Genomic DNA, 19,691 nt, shown 5'->3' on the forward strand with positions numbered 1-19,691 from the left:
GAAGTGGGCTTCACAAAATGCAGATGTGATGGAACCACAGACGGCGCTCAACGGGGCTCAGGCCTTGAAATAAGTAATGAAGCAATTAGTCAGACAATTATGAACACCTGTGACGCTGATTGGCACAATGCTGCTTCGTCTGTTTTCCTGATTCTAAAGATGCCTTAATGTTGCTAAGTTAACCTCTAACGAGGCTTGTTATAATGAGGAGGGACAAACACACCGCATTCACACACACACACACACGCACGCACGCACACACGCACACACACACACACACACACACGCGCACGCACGCACGCACGCACGCACGCACGCACACACACACACACACACACACACACACACACACAGGAGGTTCACATTAAGAAGGGGAGTTCATCCCAAAGAGCAGGTTGCGTCATGTATTATTGAAGCCAGCTGTTGTATAAACACAACTCCAATAAATTGGTGTCTCCATTTTTCAGATTCATTAAGGTTAATGCAGTTTTAATTAGTACTTGATTTGAAGCCTATTAGATGTAATTCATAAGTATTTTCTACGACCTGCAAACGGCGTTGCATGGGATTAATAAGATAAAAGGCACAACTTGGAATTAGTCACTGTTGGTTCATGCGTGGACACAGGGATACCTTTCTATCCACTGTAACTGTCTGTTTATTTGCACAAGTGCTTTCAGTCACATTAAAACAATTTAATGAATGGAGGGTTTTGGACTGCAGGGATTGCATCACCAGTCAGAGGAACAAATGGAATGGAGGTTCCGGCCTGATTAAAATAAATCCTTTGAAAAATAGTGGCGAGTTTTCTTTTTCTCAGCTATAAAACGAGGTGTCCTGTGACCCTTTTTTTTATTTCTCTTCCCCAGTATGTGACATAAATGGGCCATAAAATGGGAATATGTTTGTTGAGTTATCAGCCAGAGGTTCTCCTATAAAAGTTGATCCATACACTCTATGAAGCTGCTGTTACAAACACCATAGATTTCCCTTCCTTGGTTTGACATAAACTATTGTAAACACGTTTTTTGAAAGCACATCAGTCAACAGTGAAGATGGGTGGAAATTACAGGAAGAGAGCACGTAGCTGAGCCGTTGACAGCAGAAGTCACAACCCATTGGGAGATCGACCAAGTGGGGGCTCTTTTACCATGACATGCTTACTGTACAGGGATGAATCATTAGCCTACCCTGTTTGACGTTGTCACACTGAGACATTTTCTCTCGGGGCAGAGTAGTCAGATAAAATGGTGCTCCAGCTTCAACAAGGTTATGAAACAGGTGGAGCACTTCTGGCTCACAGGGTATCTGTGCAAGAACTCTTAGTAAAAAAAGACATTGAAAAAAATGGTCACATCTGTAACTCAAACTCCACAGCCTCCACTTTTGAGACCTGAGATCTATTTTGTACATTTCTTCTTTGAGAGGCACACAATGGGAGTTCACTGAGGATCAGTTTTCAATTGGATAATAGGCTTGTGAAATGAGGGGATTGCGAGTGCGTTGCTTTCACACATTCTTATATATCTCTGTAACGTGTCTCTGTAATGTGAACCACATTCTGCTCAAATCTCAATTCCTCTGTATCCTTTTTAGAGCTCACGTTCAATTCACACATCATGCTTCAAAGCAACCTAGACTGGACAACCTGAATCTCATATCTCAACACTTCTAAAATGATAAGTATAACATTCATTTGACATGTTTATACCATTCCCCTTGAACCTGTAGGCAACGTTCTGCGTACACCATTAAACTATACTGAATCCTTGTATTCATCTCCTCAACTAATACAGTATCTCAATCACCTTTGCCCCTTTGAACTCAAGGTGACCTATAATTCTGTAAACCCATGTTGAGATTAGGATTACAGTGATCAGGCTGAGGGGTTAGGAGAGTTATGCTCACTGAGTGCCTATATGTACATCATTACTGTGTCTATAGCAACAAATGCCTTTCATGTCTGTATTTTAGTCCTAAATGAATTCAGTATAATCTCAATAGCACATGGTATTGCATGGCATAGCCATATGGCATGAGAAATTTGATCATGCATTTGTGAAATAAATAATTGTGAATCGTTTAGGCGATTAACTGTACTTTTATCCTAATTGTGAATAACTATTATTGTGATTTATAATATTTCCCAAACAATTGTTTTCTACAACCACATGTTTTCTTAGCTATCACTTGACTAACATAGAACTAGAACACAGAACCTAATACTGCAACTGGCTGTAATGTTGGGCTTGGCAGTGCGTCCTCGCCAGCTCTGTTCATTCCTTTTCAATGAATGGCGGCTCCTCTCCACACGGCAACGTTAAGACAGAGAGGTGCTGGTCACAGTGGCCTGCTGCATCTCCTCTAACCCGCTGTAGCCACTAGATGGTGTATGATAACCACAGAGACTCATCCCACTGGGGCTGACTCCAACTTTCTGATGAGGTACTGCTCGCTAGAGGAGAGACCTGGGGATGAGAGACAGGAGTGGAGAACAGTCTAGAGACTTTACGATAGATTCCAATCTGCCTTCTCACGTGGTTCCGTACATGATTTATTGTCTCTTTTTCTTCCCCCCGCAAATGAAAACGTTGCACTTGCTGTACACTGTTATCATTTTTATGGCTGTCTTTACAGATGGGAAATGTCATTGTTAGGGACAGACCAATAAAAGTCAGTTGTAAATGACTTTAACAACATGCTGGCTGGTGCACATTTTCTGTCCCTAACACCAGATTGTTGGAGTTGGCCTATCGATTTCAAATGACTCATACTGTACTCTCGGTGTAGAAGAGGAACTTGACACGTCCTTTAATTTTGGCTCACAACTGTTGCGTTACGTCTGAGCTGTGAGCTCTTTCATCACACTAGTGACACATTTGGTGTTAAGGTTCTGTGGGACCACTGTGTATTCCCCATAATGAACTGCAAACGTATCATTTACAGTTATATAGACAGCTTTGTCTCATATGTGGTACAGCATATTACCCTCGATTTACCTGTAACTTTTAGTTACACTGAATGCTCAAAGCTTTGAGGTTGAAATTGTATTATTATTATTATTATTATTAATAATAATAGTAATATTATTAACCTGTTATAAACTGCAAAATATAATGCAAAATCACATGGGCTAAATACGTACATAGTACTTTAGAAGAGGGTTAATACACACACTACCAAGCGTGTCTCCTTTGTGGTGCTGGGAGATACTGTCCCGTGTATGCCGGATGTCATTTTTGTTTTTGTAAATACATAATGCGTAATACAGCATAAGTTCATTGAGAGAGTGCGTTCTTGTATTGTCGTGCTTCTTGTGTTGCTGAGTAAATTCTGCAGCTTTTCAACACATACATAAAAGTGAATGTATCGACATTCGTTATACATTTTACATACGCTCTTATCCAGAACAATTTACAAGAGCAATTAGGGTTAAGTGCCTTGCTCAAGGGCACATCGACAGATTTGTCACCCAGTCAGTTTGTGGATTCAAACCAGCGACCTTTTGGTCACTGGCCCAACGCTCTTAACCGCTAGGATACCTGCCGCCACTGCATACTGTGTCATACCGATTTGTGCTACACTAATATATCTGTGGCCAGGTACTAGAGTACATGTAGTTGGGGAACTCAATAACCCATCAACTCAATTAAGGCTTTCTATGGGTTCAGTCAAGGGTCACTCTCACCAATAGCTAAACCAGATTTATTTTCCTGGGGGCACCTATGTCAACACTAGTTACAGATCCTATTATAAGACGTCAAATATTTTGATGCTTTCGGTAAATGGCAGGATGGTTTTTGGGGACGACAATGAGAAGACAATTCCAATATTTTGGATCAGAGATATTCCCTATACTGGTCACCTTTAGAGTCTCAGGGCTCACCCTGACCAGCGATGTTATGCTGAACTCAATGAATTTGAAATAAGTCAAAGATTTTCTTCATGCACTTCCCCAGTTTAAACAAGATCTTTTGGATGGAAACGTGTGGATTTATTGTAAGTAAGAGATATAAGAGGGAAAACTTAATCCCCCACCCAATTGTAAATCCCACCTCCACTCCATAACGCCCCACCCCATCCCACCCCATCACTGACCTTTTGTCTATTTTCTTCCCAAAATAATGAATGCTTTCAGACTATATCAGAGGAACGACCTTACGCATGGTCCACAGTATTGGAATGTCATAACACAAAATCACCCAATCAGCATGCGGGGCCGAGAGCAAACAGAGAGCAGCAAGGCCCTGGCACACTGAGAACAGTGGTGAAAAGGCCCTCTGGATGTCAATGTAATAGAATGGCTTATGATGTGTAAATAACACACCACTTAATAGCACTCTCAGGCCTGACAACTCCCGTCTAGCACGCTGAGATAGCATTGGAATCACAGGGGCCATGGAGAAGGAGAGGGAGAGAAACACATAGTTCTTTGGGACAGTGTCTGTCTTCTACCGCAGTCCTGACTCCAGAGCCTCCCCTCCTCTATACCATTACTCCTGTTGACCTTAACAAACAGCAGGAAATCCTATGTTACCAGCGAGGACTCACAACCAGCGTGATATTGTAAATCATTTCAATAATGAAAAATCATTATTTGTCTTTCAAATATAGACTGTTATTTCAATGAATTTGAGAAGAAAGCACAGAAAGGTTCCTTTATCTTCGCTTGAAATATTGAAGAGGATCTTCTTATGAAAGCTAAAATGGGCATGAACATTTTTACTTTTCAAATGTATTGTTACTTTGAAAGCTGTACAAAGAGGATTTTTTACCTTTTAAAACAATAGCTTTTTATGACTTTGCGCTCCGGCTCATCATAGCTATTCTGATTTAGTAGTACTGTAGTAGTACTGTAGCACACATGTAGTTAGTGCAGTACACTCCAGAACAGTACACTCTCGCTCCTGTTTTCAGTTCGCTGCAGCTAGCGACTGGAACGAGCTGCAACAAACACTCAAACTGGACAGTTTTATCTCAGTCTCTTCATTCAAAGACATGGACACTCTTACTGACAGTTGAGGCTGCTTTGTGCGATGTATTGTCGTCCCTACCTTCTTGCCCTTTGCACTGTTGTCTGTGCCCAATAATGTTTGTACCATGTTTTGTTCTGCTACCTTGTTGTGTTGCTACCATGTTGTTGTCATGTTATGATGCTACCATGCTGTGTTGTCATGTGTTGCTGCCTTGCTACATACAGTACCAGTCAAACGTTTGAACACACCTACTCATTCAAGGGTTTTTCTTTATTTTCCCAATTTTCTACATTGCAGGATAATAGTGAAGACATCAAAACTATGAAATAACAAATATGGAATCATGTAGTAACCAAAAAAGTGTTAAACACACTAAAATACATTTTATATTTGAGATTCAAGTTGGACCACAGGGTGAAGGAAAAGCAGCCAACAAGTGGGAACTCCTTCAAGACTGTTGGAAAAGCATTCCTCATGAAGCTGGTTGAGAGAATGCCAAGAGTGTACAAGCTGTCATCAAGGCAAAGGGTGGCTACTTTGAAGAATCTAAAATCTAAAATATATGAACATTTGTTTAACCCTTTTTTGATTACTACATGATTCCATATGTGTTATTGCATAGTTTTGATGTCTTCACTATTATTCTACAATGTTGAAAATAGTAAAAATAAAGAAAAACCCTGGAATGAGTAGGTGTGTCCAAAATTTTGACTGGTACTGTAAGTATTAACACACCTGAGTCAATACTTTGTAGAAACACCTTTGGCAACGATTACAGCTCTGAGTCTTCTGAGTAAGTCTCTAAGAGCTTTCCATACCTGGATTGTGCAACATTTGCCACTATTCTTTTAAAAATCATTCAACTCTGTCAAATAGGTTGTTGATAATTGCTAGACAATCATTTTCAGGTCTTGCCATAGATTTTCAAGTAGATTTAAGTCAAAACTCTAACTCGGCCACTCAGGAACATTCACTGTCTTCTTGGTAAGCAACTCCGCTGTAGATTTGGCCTTGTGTTTTAGGTTATTGTCCTGCTGAAAGGTAAAGTAATCTCCCAGTGTCTGGTGGAAAGCAGACTGAACAAGTTTTTCTTCTAGGATTTTGCCTGTGCTTAGCTCCTTTCCGTTTCATTTTTATCCTGAAAAACTCCCCAGTCCTTAATGATTACAAGCATACCCATAACATGATGCAGCCACCACTATGCTTGAAAATATAGAGTGGTACTCAGTAATGTGTTGTATTGGATTTCCCCCAAACATAATACTTTTTATTCAGGACAAAAAGTATATTGTTTTCCCAAATGTTTTGTATTTTTACTTTAGTGTCTTGTTGCAAACAGGACACATGTTTTGGAATATTTTTTATTTTGAACAGTCTTCCTTCTTTTCACACTGTCATTTAGGTTATTATTGTGGAGTAAGTGCAATGTTGTTGATCATCCTTCCTCAGTTTTCTCCTATCACAGCCATTAAACTCTAACTGTTTTAAAGTCACTATTGGCCTCATGGTGAAATCCCTGAGCGGTTTACTTCCTCTCCGGCAACTGAGTAAGGAACGACACCTGTATCTTTGAAGTGACTGGTTGTGTTAATGCACCATCCAAAGTGTAATGAATAACTTCACCATGCTCAAAGTGATATTCAATGTCTGCTTTTTTTACCCATCTACCAATAGGTGCCCTTCTTTGTGAGGCATTGTAAAACCTCCCTGGTCTTTGAGGTTGAATCTGTGAGGTTGAATCACTGCTCAACTGAGGGACCTTACAGATAATTGTATGTCTAGGGTACAGAGATGAGGTAGTCATTCAGAAATCAGGTTAAACATTATTATTGCACACAGAGTCCATGCAACTTATTATGTGACTTGTTAAGCACATTTTTACACCTGAACTTATTTTAGGCTTGCCATAACAAAGGGGTTGAATACTTACCGACTCAATACTTTTCAGCTTTTCATTTTCAATGAATTTGTAAAAATCCCTAAAAACATAATTCCACTTTGACATTATGGGGTATTGTGTGTCGGCCAGTGACCAAAAATATCTAAAATGAATCTATTTTAAATTCAGGCTGTAACACAACAAAATGTGGAAAATGTCAAGGTGTGTAAATACTTTCTGAAGGCACTGTACATAGTGAACGGAACATGTTCATTCAGCAAATGAAGATATGTACCACATGTGTAACGTTTCACAACTCAGTCATACTGTTTGAATACACATTAGTCAATACAGATTTATGGTTGGTGAGGGCTGTTTTAATGAAGAAGACACAAAGAAAATCTTATCCAAACCTACGGCTAACTATTTCAAAATGGCTTATGTCAGCATAGAATGTGACTCTATACTTACCACTTGTCATGCTCATTACTTATAATTGTTATTAACTGTAAGTCGTGATGACAGCGATACTATGTAATCCATTTTCATATGCATTTAATACAGTTCCTTGCACATTTTGAATTAAAGATAGCCTATATGACTGATCAATGCAGGTAATATGACGGGTGTTAATATGTTAAAACAACTAGATCTGTTGTTCGTGGCATTTCATTAATCCACCACCATTTCAGACATTGTTTTCACAATGTATTTTGTATGAGTATTCAGGCTTCATAATAATAATGCAACATTACGACGTAATTGTTAGTGTAAATACTGTAAGTAATAATGGGTATTTCTAATGTGCAAACATGTAAAGGCTGAGTTACAGTAAGCGATAAGAATGTCTTGTGAGAAAGTACGTCTCATCGTATTGTTTATCATTTTGAACAAGTCATTTTGCAATTTGCACAAAAAGTATCATCTTTTAGGGTTCCTACCAGCGTGCAATTATCTTTATTGCTTTTTAATATAAAAACAGTATCTTTCTTTAGCTTCAAACATTTCATTTAAAGTTACAGGCTGGATAGATTTCATGAAGGATTTAAGCTATTGCATTATATTCAAGCATTTCACAGTAAATTCTTGAAAACTTTTTAGGATAAAAAGTGTGGGACAAAGTGAAACATTTTACATTACAATAACAATTCTGCTGAAACAATTGTGGAAACATTAGTAGCTACTTGCACAGTAACTAGCATGATAACCCAATCATTTACAGACCGTAATAAAGAAGAGGGTATCATGTACAGAATCTGTCAATGTGGATATGCTAGCTACTGTAATGTATATTTGATACTTTCTGCTTGCAGTAATAGAAGAGATGTGACCTCCGTGGAAGTATCAGTCATGAGCTGCCTTTGATTCGGTCTCTATTTCCGGGAGACTCGGGACAGAACACCAGTTCCCACATCAACTGACCTTGGCGTCTCTTTAGAACTCTCTCCGAATCTCATTTGCCGGTGCTCAAGGTTGCGTTGCATTTGTCTGTTGTTTACGTTACCGAACCTCAACCCCTACGCCCCGCAGGAGCCCCTCTTGAGAAATAACACCTGAGTCTAAGGTCTGAGATGAGGTGGCGTGGGAGTACAGGTTGAGGCGGGTCAGCTAGGGTGATCAAAAACAAAGCAGAAGGATAAAAAATATTTTTTTACCTCCCCCATAATCCTAGGCTTCCAAGAATGACCTTTGATCTCGCAGCATGTGTGGTATGCTGAGCCGCCTGCTCTTGGCGTTCGCTGCTCTGATCCTGGGAAGCAATCACGATGAGGACTGCTATCAGAAAGGCTGCTGGGAAACACTCTAAGCCTGACACCGGAGGTGAATGCCAAAGCAAAAAGCAAATGTGTAGGGATGGAAAAAAATTGCCCAGTGCAGCCAACCACATAGAGAGCCTGATGAGCCCCAGCACATAGCATGATAAAAAGTACTGAGGAAATCGACAACACTTTCTGATGCCTGGTGTGAGTCAATAGTACTAAACTCACAACAACATCTTGAGACATCTTCTCTGGTGTAATGCAAACAAAGGAAGATAAACATTCAACTGATCACTTTCCTAAGGTATGAATTCTACTACTGCACTGTGTTTGAACTTAATATTACTGCACCCTATTTGACCTTGAATTTATGTATCATTAGGACTGTAATAACCCTGTTTTCATAGCCTTGACAGGATTTGTGTGAAATGGCAACTGAACGCTGAGTAGACCATTACATTGGGTGCCACCTAGTGAATTCTAGAACTATGCTTAATCTTTTTTAGCCTGACTCTTGATGGTTGCTATGCCTAGTGAACACGACAACTGTATATTTGTTTTTCAAATGGACGGCAATACTAAGCTGTCAAAATATATTTTGTATATTCTGTCCAAAATGGCCTCGAGATTTTAGAAAATCCCCCATAATTTGTCATATGTTGTTTCGCTGGTTAAACCACTGAGAAAATCAGTGAATGTGCCCACACAAACTCTCTCTCTCTCTCTCTCTCAAGCCTTGGGCATAGCGAATTCCGTGCATGTGCGTTTATTTGATTGTTTAAGAGCGATTTCCGGAAACCAAGTTTTTGAGGGCCAGGAGCTGCCTTGTAACAATTAGGGGGTTAAATGGCAGCTGGCCACACAGGAGGGCACTGGCTCACTGGTTCGCTGGCAGCCCCTTCCTGCTCCTCAGAGATCAGAGGTCGAGGGACTTTTCAGGAAAAGTCCATTTCTCAAGCAGTCCAAAACAGGTGCAGGCCTGGACACCTCTATTTACCCAAACTAAATGAGAAAGGTGGAAGCACTGCTGAAGAAATACCACTCTTGAATAGTGTTTAACAATAAGATAGTGGCAGTTTGGGTGCTCCTGTACACAAGTATACACAAGAAACAGTAACATTTCTCGGACCTCTTGTGTGAAACAGTGAGTGCAGCACTTACAGGTAAAATATGCATATGTAAAGAAAATAAAGAATGTAAAAAACAAACAAAAAAATGACGGTTACTTCGCATGTTTAAAAAAGTTATAAAAGCTGTTACGCTGTTTTACATTTTCGCATCTATTACATTTTCATTTGTGTAGATGCGGCAACTCCACACTGTCACACTATTCGTTCAAAACATATTGTTTACTTTTAGTCCAAGGCATCTGACATTTCCAGGTGTTCCTGTCTGCAGACATGTCAGGGGTAGCCAAATGTTAATTTGTATTATGTTTGTATTCTTATGTTTGCATGTTTAAACCTGTGCTGTCCAAGCATGTACTACTATATGTTTACAGAATGTACCTGTATATTCACATTCTGTACACACACACACACAAACACACAAGTGCACCCATATACATACACATGCGCTAACACGCACGCACGCACACACACACACAGACACTTTCATAAGAGCGCTATAACAGTAACTACCTAGAGGTTGTTTCCCTACAGAACTAAGTTATGAGAGCAAATAATAATACAAAAATGTTAAAGGTAGGTAGAACTCGTAGCCCCTGTGCTTTCTTTGGATTGGTTAAACCAGCAGGACCTGGAGTCAAACCTATCAGGAAGGGCTTAAGTGTTTGGGATTAGGGCTCTAAAAGGTATTTGGAGGTCCTGAATCAGTCAGAGGATTGGGGTGGAGGGAAGCCCTAAGATGTCCTAAGCGTTGGGCCTGCGAGGTAATCAAACAGAGGGGAGGTAGAGGGCCCTAGCACACCTGCGGGAAGGGCCCACAGCATAGACAAGAGAACGTCCCTGCAAGTGGGACACGCTGGTCCGTTTTCCCTTGCCACAGAGCGACAGCAGCTGGGTATGGTGGTGTGGCCCAAGGGCAAGGTCAGCCAGCGGACCAGGGGGAACAGCGGGTGGATTGTTTTCTCTCACGTAGTGAAAACACCGGCCATGGAGACACTGCATGTGCCAGCTGTGGTCGAGGCTTTTTAGCCCACAGACTGACACCATATTAACACTATAAAGGGAAGCTGGATTGTCTAAATGACTACCGCCCCATAGCACCACTGGCCTCTGGCTGCACCTGAGCAAAACACCCCGGCCATACAGCGACAGGTTGGTAATAATAACTTTGGGAAAGAGCAACAAAAAAAGAGCAAAAGTTCAAACTTGATTCAGGGATGTACAGTGGATGCACATACTACAATTCCTTTTAGACCGTACAACTTGCAAAGTGAGGATATCCCTTAATTGTCAGCTTTTTATTGCTTTACACCTGCTTACAGTCAAGTTTTATTTGAACATTTATGAGCTATTCCATTGTAGACATGATCCGTTGCATAAACATAGGAACAGAAAACAAGTTACAAAGGCACTGGGATGCATAGCCAATGTTTTATAGGCTGCTGACGAACCATCCAACAGCAAAGTGTCAATACAGCTACTAATCCTACCAATACCTACATGTTTCAAGCAGACCCCCAGACCCCCATCGTCTCAGTACATCAATGGGGTTGAACTCCCTGACATGCAGGACCTCTATGCCAGGCGGTGTCAGAGGAAGCCCCTAAAAAGGGTCAAAGACTCCAGCCACCCAAATCATAGACTGATCTCTCTGCTGACGCATTGCAAACGGTACCAGAGCGCTACGTCTGGGACCAAAAGGCTCCTGAACAGCTTCTACCCCCAAGACCACTAAATAGTTAACCAAATAGCTGCATTTACCCTTTTTTTCACTAACTCTTTTTGACCCCGTGTATATAGTCAAGCTATCATTGCTCATTGTGTATTTATTCCTCGTGTTCCATTTTTTTTTTTCAATTATTATTATTGTTATTTGTTTTTGTATTCTGCTTTGTTTGGAAGGGCCCGTAAGGAAGCATTTCACTGTTACTCTACACCTGTTGTTTACAAAGCATGTGACAATTCAAATTTGATTTGCTTTGATTTACTGTAATAGCAACTTTTACAAGATTTCCATTGAGTAGGTGAACTCTATAAAAAAACGCGATTGATATTTGCTTTGATTTCAGCCAAACCTCAGTAGATTGGTTGGTTTTACGGCGCAGATGAGCACAGTGAAAGCTCGTGCTGCAACCTGAAACCGTGAAACAGTCAGAAATCACTGATTTCCTCAGGCCTAATTGGTCTGGACAGTTAACATCAAAGGAGATGGGCTTTATACGTAATCCATTCATGCCTGTACTGCATTCTCATACAGACCATTTAAAAATATATATTCAAACATTGTAATGAAGGTCATTCTCCATCAATTTGCTTTGATGTAGATGCACTAAGTTTAGCATTTTAATAAGAATCCTTTACTCTACACCCACCCACCCCCACACACAGACACACAGACACATACAGTACACAAAGAAAATATACATTTGACGCTATGTAGAACTACTGCTACTGTAAGCAATTGGGACCATTAGAAGAACACCATAACGCATAGAAACAAATCGTTTGACCTTCCCTAAAGCAATTACTTTACATATATCCAGGACATCAAGATCGTGCCGACAGAGATGGTCGCCTCGCTTCAGGTCCTTAGGAAACTATGCAGTTTTTTTATGTATTATTTCTTACATTGTTAGCCAAGAAAATCTCAAGTGTTATTACATACAGCCGGGAAGAACTATTGGATATAAAAGTGACGTCAAATTACCAACATTACGACCAGGAACACGACTCTCCCGAAGCGGATCCTTTGTTCGGACCTCCACCCTGGACGTGGGATCTTATCCCAGAGGCCGATCCAAAACAACACGGTCTCCGCAGGAGAGGCAGACGGAGCGGCCTACTGGTCGGACTTAGAAGGCGAGCACACCATCCACCACTTCCGAGCATATTACTTGCCAATGTTCAATCTCTAGACAACAAGGTGGACGAAATTAGGGCACGAGTTGCCTTCCAGAGAGACATCAGAGATTGTAATATTCTCTGTTTCACAGAAACATGGATCACTCGGGATATGTTGTCAGAGTTGGTACAGCCACCTGGTTTCTTCATACATCGTGCCGACCGAAACAAACAACTGTCTGGTAAAAAGAAGGGCGGGTGTATGCCTTATGATTCGACTCATGGGGTGATCATATCAACATACAGGAACTAAAGTCCTTTTGTTCACCTGACCTAGAATTCCTTACAATCAAATGCCGATCTCATTATCTACCAGGAGAATTCTCTTTGATTATAGTCACAGTCGTGTATGCCCCCCCCGCCCCAAGCAGATTCCTCGACAGCCCTGAAAGAACTTCACTGGACAATATGTAAACTGGAAACCATATATCCTGAGACTGCATTTAATGTAGCTGTGGATTTTAGCAAAGCTAATCTGAGAGCAAGGCTTCCTAAATTCTATCAGCATATCGAATGCACGACACGGGCTGGTAGCATTCTAGACCATTGCTACTCTAACTTCCGCGATGCATACAAAGCCCTCCCCCGCCCTCCCTTTGGCAAATTTGACCATGACTCCATTTTGTTGCTCCCAGCCTATAAACAGAAACTAAAACAGGAAACGCCCATGCTCAGGTCTATCCAACGCTGGTCTGACCAATTGGATTCCACGCTTCAAGATTGCTTCGATCACGTTGACTGGGATATGTTCCGGGTAGCCTCAGACAATAACATTGATGTATACGCTAACTCAGTGAGCGAGTTTATTAGCAAGTGCATCGGTGATGTTGTACCCACTCCCTAACCAGAAACCATGGATTGATGGCAGCTGAAAGCTGAAAGCCTGAACCATTGCTTTTAATCATGGCAAGGTGACTGGAAACAAGACTGAATACAAACAGTGTAGCTATTCCCTCCGCAAGGCAATCAGTATAGAGAGAAAGTAGAGTCACAATTCAACAGCTCGAACACAAGACGTATGTGGCAGGGTCTACAGTCAATCCCGGATTACTAAAAGAAAACCAGCCCAGTCGCGGACATCGACGTCTTGCTCCCAGACAAATTAAACATCTTCTTTGCTCACTTTGAGGAAAATACAGTGCCACTGACACGGCCCACTACCAAAGCCTGTGGGCTCTCCTTTACCGTGGCCAATGTGAGTAAAACATTTAAACGTTTTAACCCTCGCAAGGCTGCTGGCCCGGACGGCATCCCTAGCTGCGTCCTCAGAGTATGCGCAGACCAGCTAGCTGGTGTGTTTACGGACATATTCAATCAATCCCTATCCCAGTCCGCTGTGCCCACATGCTTCAAGATGGCCACCACTGAACTAAATGACTATCGCCCCGTAGCACTCACTTCTGTCATCATGAAGTGCTTTGAGAGACTAGTCAAGGATCATATCACCTCCACCCCACCCCACCTGCCACCCTAGACCCACTCCAATTTGCTATTACTACTCACTTTAAATAACGCCACTTTAATAATGTCTACATATCCTACATTACTCATCTCATATGTATACACTGGATTCTTTAGCATCTACTGTATCTCGCTAATCCATATATTTATATGTACATATTCTTATTCATCCCTTTACATTTGTGTGTATAAGGTAGTCGTTGTGAATTTGTTCGATTACTTGTTAGATATTACTGCACTGTCGGAACTAGAAGCACAAGCATTTTGCTACACTCACATTAACATCTGCTAACCATGTGTATGTGACCAGTAAAATGTGATTTGACATATTTAAATGATACCCAAACCTACACTATGGTGTATAGCATACGTTTTGTAAATGTCCCGTAGCTTGTTAAGTACCCTGTGTGTTGTGTCCTAGTAATGCAATTGTGATCCAAGAAACTAAAATATTAATTTAAAATAGCAAAAATATATTCTGCTTAAAAATCATATGCTGATCTATTTAAATGTGCAAGCATTAATATGGTAATGAATGAATGTGGCACAAATGTACAGTTTTCCATAATCAAGAAGTATACACAGAAGGATATTTGCTCACTAGACTAAACTATAGTTGTCTGTAACGACCCATAAACACAGACAGAAAGACTTGCAATCATAAGGAGGATTTTCCCTCTTACAGCACACTGCTGCCAAAATATCTGGGTAGTGAGGCATTAGGGTGGTACTTGACTGTGATGTCCTTTGTAAATACTCTGAGGTAGCACTAAAGTTAGGATGAAGTCAATTGCAGCATAGAGTTCCAACCCATCTGGAAATCCCCACATAGCCGACTATTCTTGTCATTTTGCCACAGTAATCACGGAGGTGTGGGGGAAAAAGGCTGTCAATTTGCACCACAATCTCACTTTAGGATGTTGAAAATGACTTGAGATGCTCTTACATTAGTCTCGAAAATGACAATTACTGTACATGTGTGTTCATGAATTGTGTTCTTATAGTGGTTTTGAGTGTTAGCATGCAGAGGAGTTACAGATATTGAGATTCATCGTTTTTTGTAAATGAAAAGTTAAGGGTAAAGGCGAAATATGACTCATAACTTTATATGGAAAATACCAATATATGTCAACATCTATTAGAGAGAGACAAAGAATGACTAGCTAACTCAGTAGGTTTCAAACATTTCCTTTCTGTAATAATAGTCCTCAGATCAACTACTGAAATGCCTTAACGAGCCATGAGCACTAAAACGTGAGGATCAGTTTCACAGGACGAGGCAGCTTGATCCAGTTATTAGGGTAAATTAATGGAGTCTCCTAATCCAAACTCACCAAACCCTACCACCACATGGGGCACAATAGTTAGGCAACACGTTCTTCCAACACAAAGCAGGCTTTTCCACCAATATTAGGGAACACTGGAAGGCTTGGGGCCTGTTCAAACAAGTCCTTCACAGTATCCCCCATAAAATGATTTACTCCCTTCTCTCTCTCTCCCCTTCCACGCAAACTCTCTCTCTCTCTCTCTCTCCAACAAGCACTGGCAGGGCATTTTCAACGCTCTTTAATACCAAATTAAAGCCCAACTCTTTTATTTTAAATGAGAAAAGGCAGAGGGAGAGTGCTGACAATCTCAATTGTGCTGAAGAGAAGGAGTGGAAGAAAAGAGGGGCAGAAATGAAACAGTATTAAAAAATATAGAACATTACATTAATACCATCCACCACAATTGGTGCTAATTGTCAGATAATCCAGGGGCTCTCGGATGCCTAATGCGAGGATGACTAGGAGCGAGCCGGGCCTCTTGTCCTCCAGGCTTCACCAGCCTCTGAGTCCTCCAAGCAGAGGGACCCGGGTCAGACCGCGTTGGAGGGGGGATTAGCTGTGGCATTGTTGGCGCTTTCCGTCGGAACATGACCTTGACAAGAGTTTCGACTCACCCCTTCCCAATTTACATCACCATGAACTTTAAGAGGGGCATAATTGAAAGCTTTGGAGAGCCAATGCACACACATGATATGAAACACATACACACCCAATAAAAATCCGGAACTGATCGTCCAATAGAATGTAGTTGTTGCTCAAACTATAAAATTAATTGATTGTAAAAATAAAACAAAAAAAGATTAACGAAATACTGGTTACAAAATGAATATTCAGAAACAGAGTCGCACTATTAAACATTGACAAAAAAAAGTTTACAAAAGGGAAAGAATTTGACCTAATGATCATTATCGATACTGTGGGAAAGTCTTTGAATGCAGTGTGTCCTAATAATCTTTATCCTGACCTAATCCCTTAATTGAGAGTCAATGTGGTCTGCTAAGGACACAAAGGAAACGATTGGAAAGAACTTTGGACCAAAGAAAGTTCTTAGAAGGGACCAGTCTACACCTGTAGCCTAAGTTGAGGCTATTTTTCAGTAGTCTGAGTACACTCTTGAGGCAAGTCCTTGGCTGTGAAAACTCCCCATGTTAAGAGCACGTCCTATTAAGGCACAGAAGAAAGAGATGTTTTTCGGCACTGTGTTTGATGAACTCCCATTTGCATGAAAAAAGGTCTGAGCAAACCCGTAACTTGTGAACTGATCAAAAGGCTAAGGCCGTCTTCAGACTGCACGGCTTTCCCCTTCTGACACAAGAGGGACTCCCTTGAGGCGGCCTCGCGGCGGTGGCCTTGGAGGTTAGAAAAACGTAGCCCCTCAGACTGTTCTCTGGACAGCAGTTGAGCCTACTCTCCGGCAACATGGAGTCGCTCTTTCACTGCATATCGGTGTCCTCAACAACCTTGAAATTCTATAAGAGGGCTTTTCATGTTTCTATACTGTATGTGGCGACTTTCATGTTGTGGTGTGCGTGTGTGTGTGCCTGCTTGTGTGTGTGTGTGTGTGTGCGTGCGTGTGGGTGGGCATGTATGTGTGTGAGTGTGCATGCTCATATGTGTGTCCGTGTACATTCATGCGAGTGTATCTGTGTGTTGTGTTTTAGATGACATTGTGATCTAAAGCAAATACACAAGCAGAGTGTTATTGTACTGTAAGTTTCTTTTTAGATATACTGCATCAGTCAAACACCTTTCGAGTAGAATAAAATGAAAATCGTAATTCATGTTTATTTTAACTTCTACAGTCAAATTAACATTATAATTACTATATTGTCAATTCTGCTTGATTTGTTATTTTGAAAGGACATTAGTGTTTTGTAACAAAACATCATGCAAGTGTTCTGTCAAATCATATTGTACAAATGCCTAAACATCGACACTTTTTACATCCTGAACACGCTCAACTTTTAATAGCAAACAAGTCATTAACTGCTTTTCATTTTCAACGTCACCGTTGAAGTAGTTATCCGCTTTGAGAATGAGGACTAGAAACAATTCAAAAGGACTCATTTTCCTCTGCAAAGTCTGCAAGCCTCTCCACCTCTCATATAGTATATAGCCTCAATCCTCTCTTGCAAACATCTTCAAAGTGGAAAGTGTGTGATATGAGGCTTTCAGGATTTTTTTCGAGAATCAATTGTATGTGTTTTGACTACGCTTGACTATTCTTTTCTTTTTTTTGCTGGCCGAGAGGATAGTGAAGCTCTATAGCTGTTAGGGGGTTGGAATAGGGTCTAAGTCTACACCATGGGGACACAGCACAGAGCTCCACTGTGCAGCTAAGTGAGCACAGAGCTCCAGATTGTTGGTTTGGGGATTGGGGTAGCCTGGGCTATACACACATGGTCAGTGGGGCAGAGGCCCTCTCTGGCTCAGCTGGTTTCACTTAGAGAACATGGAGAGGGGGGGGTCATCGGGTCACACCATGACCTCATCAAATTAGCCTCAACCGAGTGAGGTGTTTAGCACGAGTTAAAACAAGTAATCTGAAGGGCATTAAATGCAAATGCGACGACCATATGCCCACTTCAAACACGGACAGCTCCCATCCTCCCCACCACCCCCCCCACACACACTCTTGCTCTCGCACATATTAACAGCGGAGCCATTCAGATTTCACAAAGTGGCGGGGCTGTTAAGATGACAATGGGTTTCTGTCATGCTGACCAGGTGTGAGACAAGTTGAAAGCTGTTTGATATCTGTTAAAAGAACATTTTTTTTTGCAATGAAATGTGCCGAACCTGAATCATTTTTGGGCCTCTGAGAATAGATATCTCTTACCTGTTCTTAGTATTTTATTCGGATCTCTTCCTGGGGTCCACACAAAACATAAAACGTGACATAATACAGGACATCAATAGGCAAGAAGAGGTCAAGGGCTGAACTACACACATTTTAAGTAAGAACAATAGAACCAGAAACAATCACCCACACATCAGTACATATACTTTACATACGCCTAAGAGTTATTCAGTCACCCACACATCAGTACATATACTTTACATACGCCTAAGAGTTATTCAGTCACCCACACATCAGTACATATACTTTACATACGCCTAAGAGTTATTCAGTCACCCACACATCAGTACATATACTTTACATACGCCCGCCTAAGAGTTATTCAGTCACCCACACATCAGTACATATACTTTACATACGCCTAAGAGTTATTCAGTCACCCACACATCAGTACATATACTTTACATACGCCTAAGAGTTATTCAGTCACCCACACATCAGTACATATACTTTACATACGCCTAAGAGTTATTCAGTCACCCACACATCAGTACATATACTTTACATACGCCTAAGAGTTATTCAGGTCAGACAGTGGAGAGGCGTACTGTGAGGTGTTGTTTTATTCGTTTGTTCGGTACACAGTTGACTTTTGACTCGAACAGGGCGAATATGGAAATAGACGGGAGATGCAGAGAAAGATTGTCCTGTACCTCAAAAAAATCAAAAATAATAATAATAATAATAATAATATTTGAGCTATATTTTTGCCTCGCTAACATAAATGCTACATCATGTACCGCTGTTAGTAAGGCCTGGTCAGGTTATGGGCAAAGACTGATTGTGCCCCCTCAGGTTTTGGCTAGGAACATATGGCAGCTCCTATGTGCTAATAAGCACCTGTGGAGAGGGAGCAGAGGAAGCCCCGGCGGGCTCTGCAGCTATGCCACCTGTACAGACCTCTGCAGTGCCTCTGACTCACACTCCCTCAGCCTGGCTTCAGCACAGAGCTGGAAACTCCGTCTGACACGACACAAATACATGGTTAGATAGCTCCCGGATAAATGTACATCAACACAAAGATACGCGCAAATGACTCGGTTTGGAATTTTACTCTATAAAATCTTTTCCCTCTCAATTGGAGGGCTCCTTTATGTTGTTGTAGAAAAGAGCACTTTGATAAAAGATTGCACACCCCCAAAACAATACCCCCAAAAATACAAGGCATGACTAGCATGCAGTCAACTGAACTGCACAGTCACATATGAAGAAATGGTTCGTAGTTAATGGTTCCTTTAGTACGTGAGCTGTGCCGGATCAAAACAGCACACAGCTGCTGCGGAGGAATGTGAGAGCAAAAAGAAGACATTGTGGGAGACCTCGCTCCTGTCAATCGAAAGAGTCTTATTAAATTTGTTTAAGCTGTGAAAGCATTTTGAAGAAAGGTAACAATGTTCTT

Source organism: Salmo salar, chromosome ssa18 (assembly GCF_905237065.1).
Source record: "Salmo salar chromosome ssa18, Ssal_v3.1, whole genome shotgun sequence".
Lineage (NCBI taxonomy): Eukaryota > Metazoa > Chordata > Actinopteri > Salmoniformes > Salmonidae > Salmo > Salmo salar.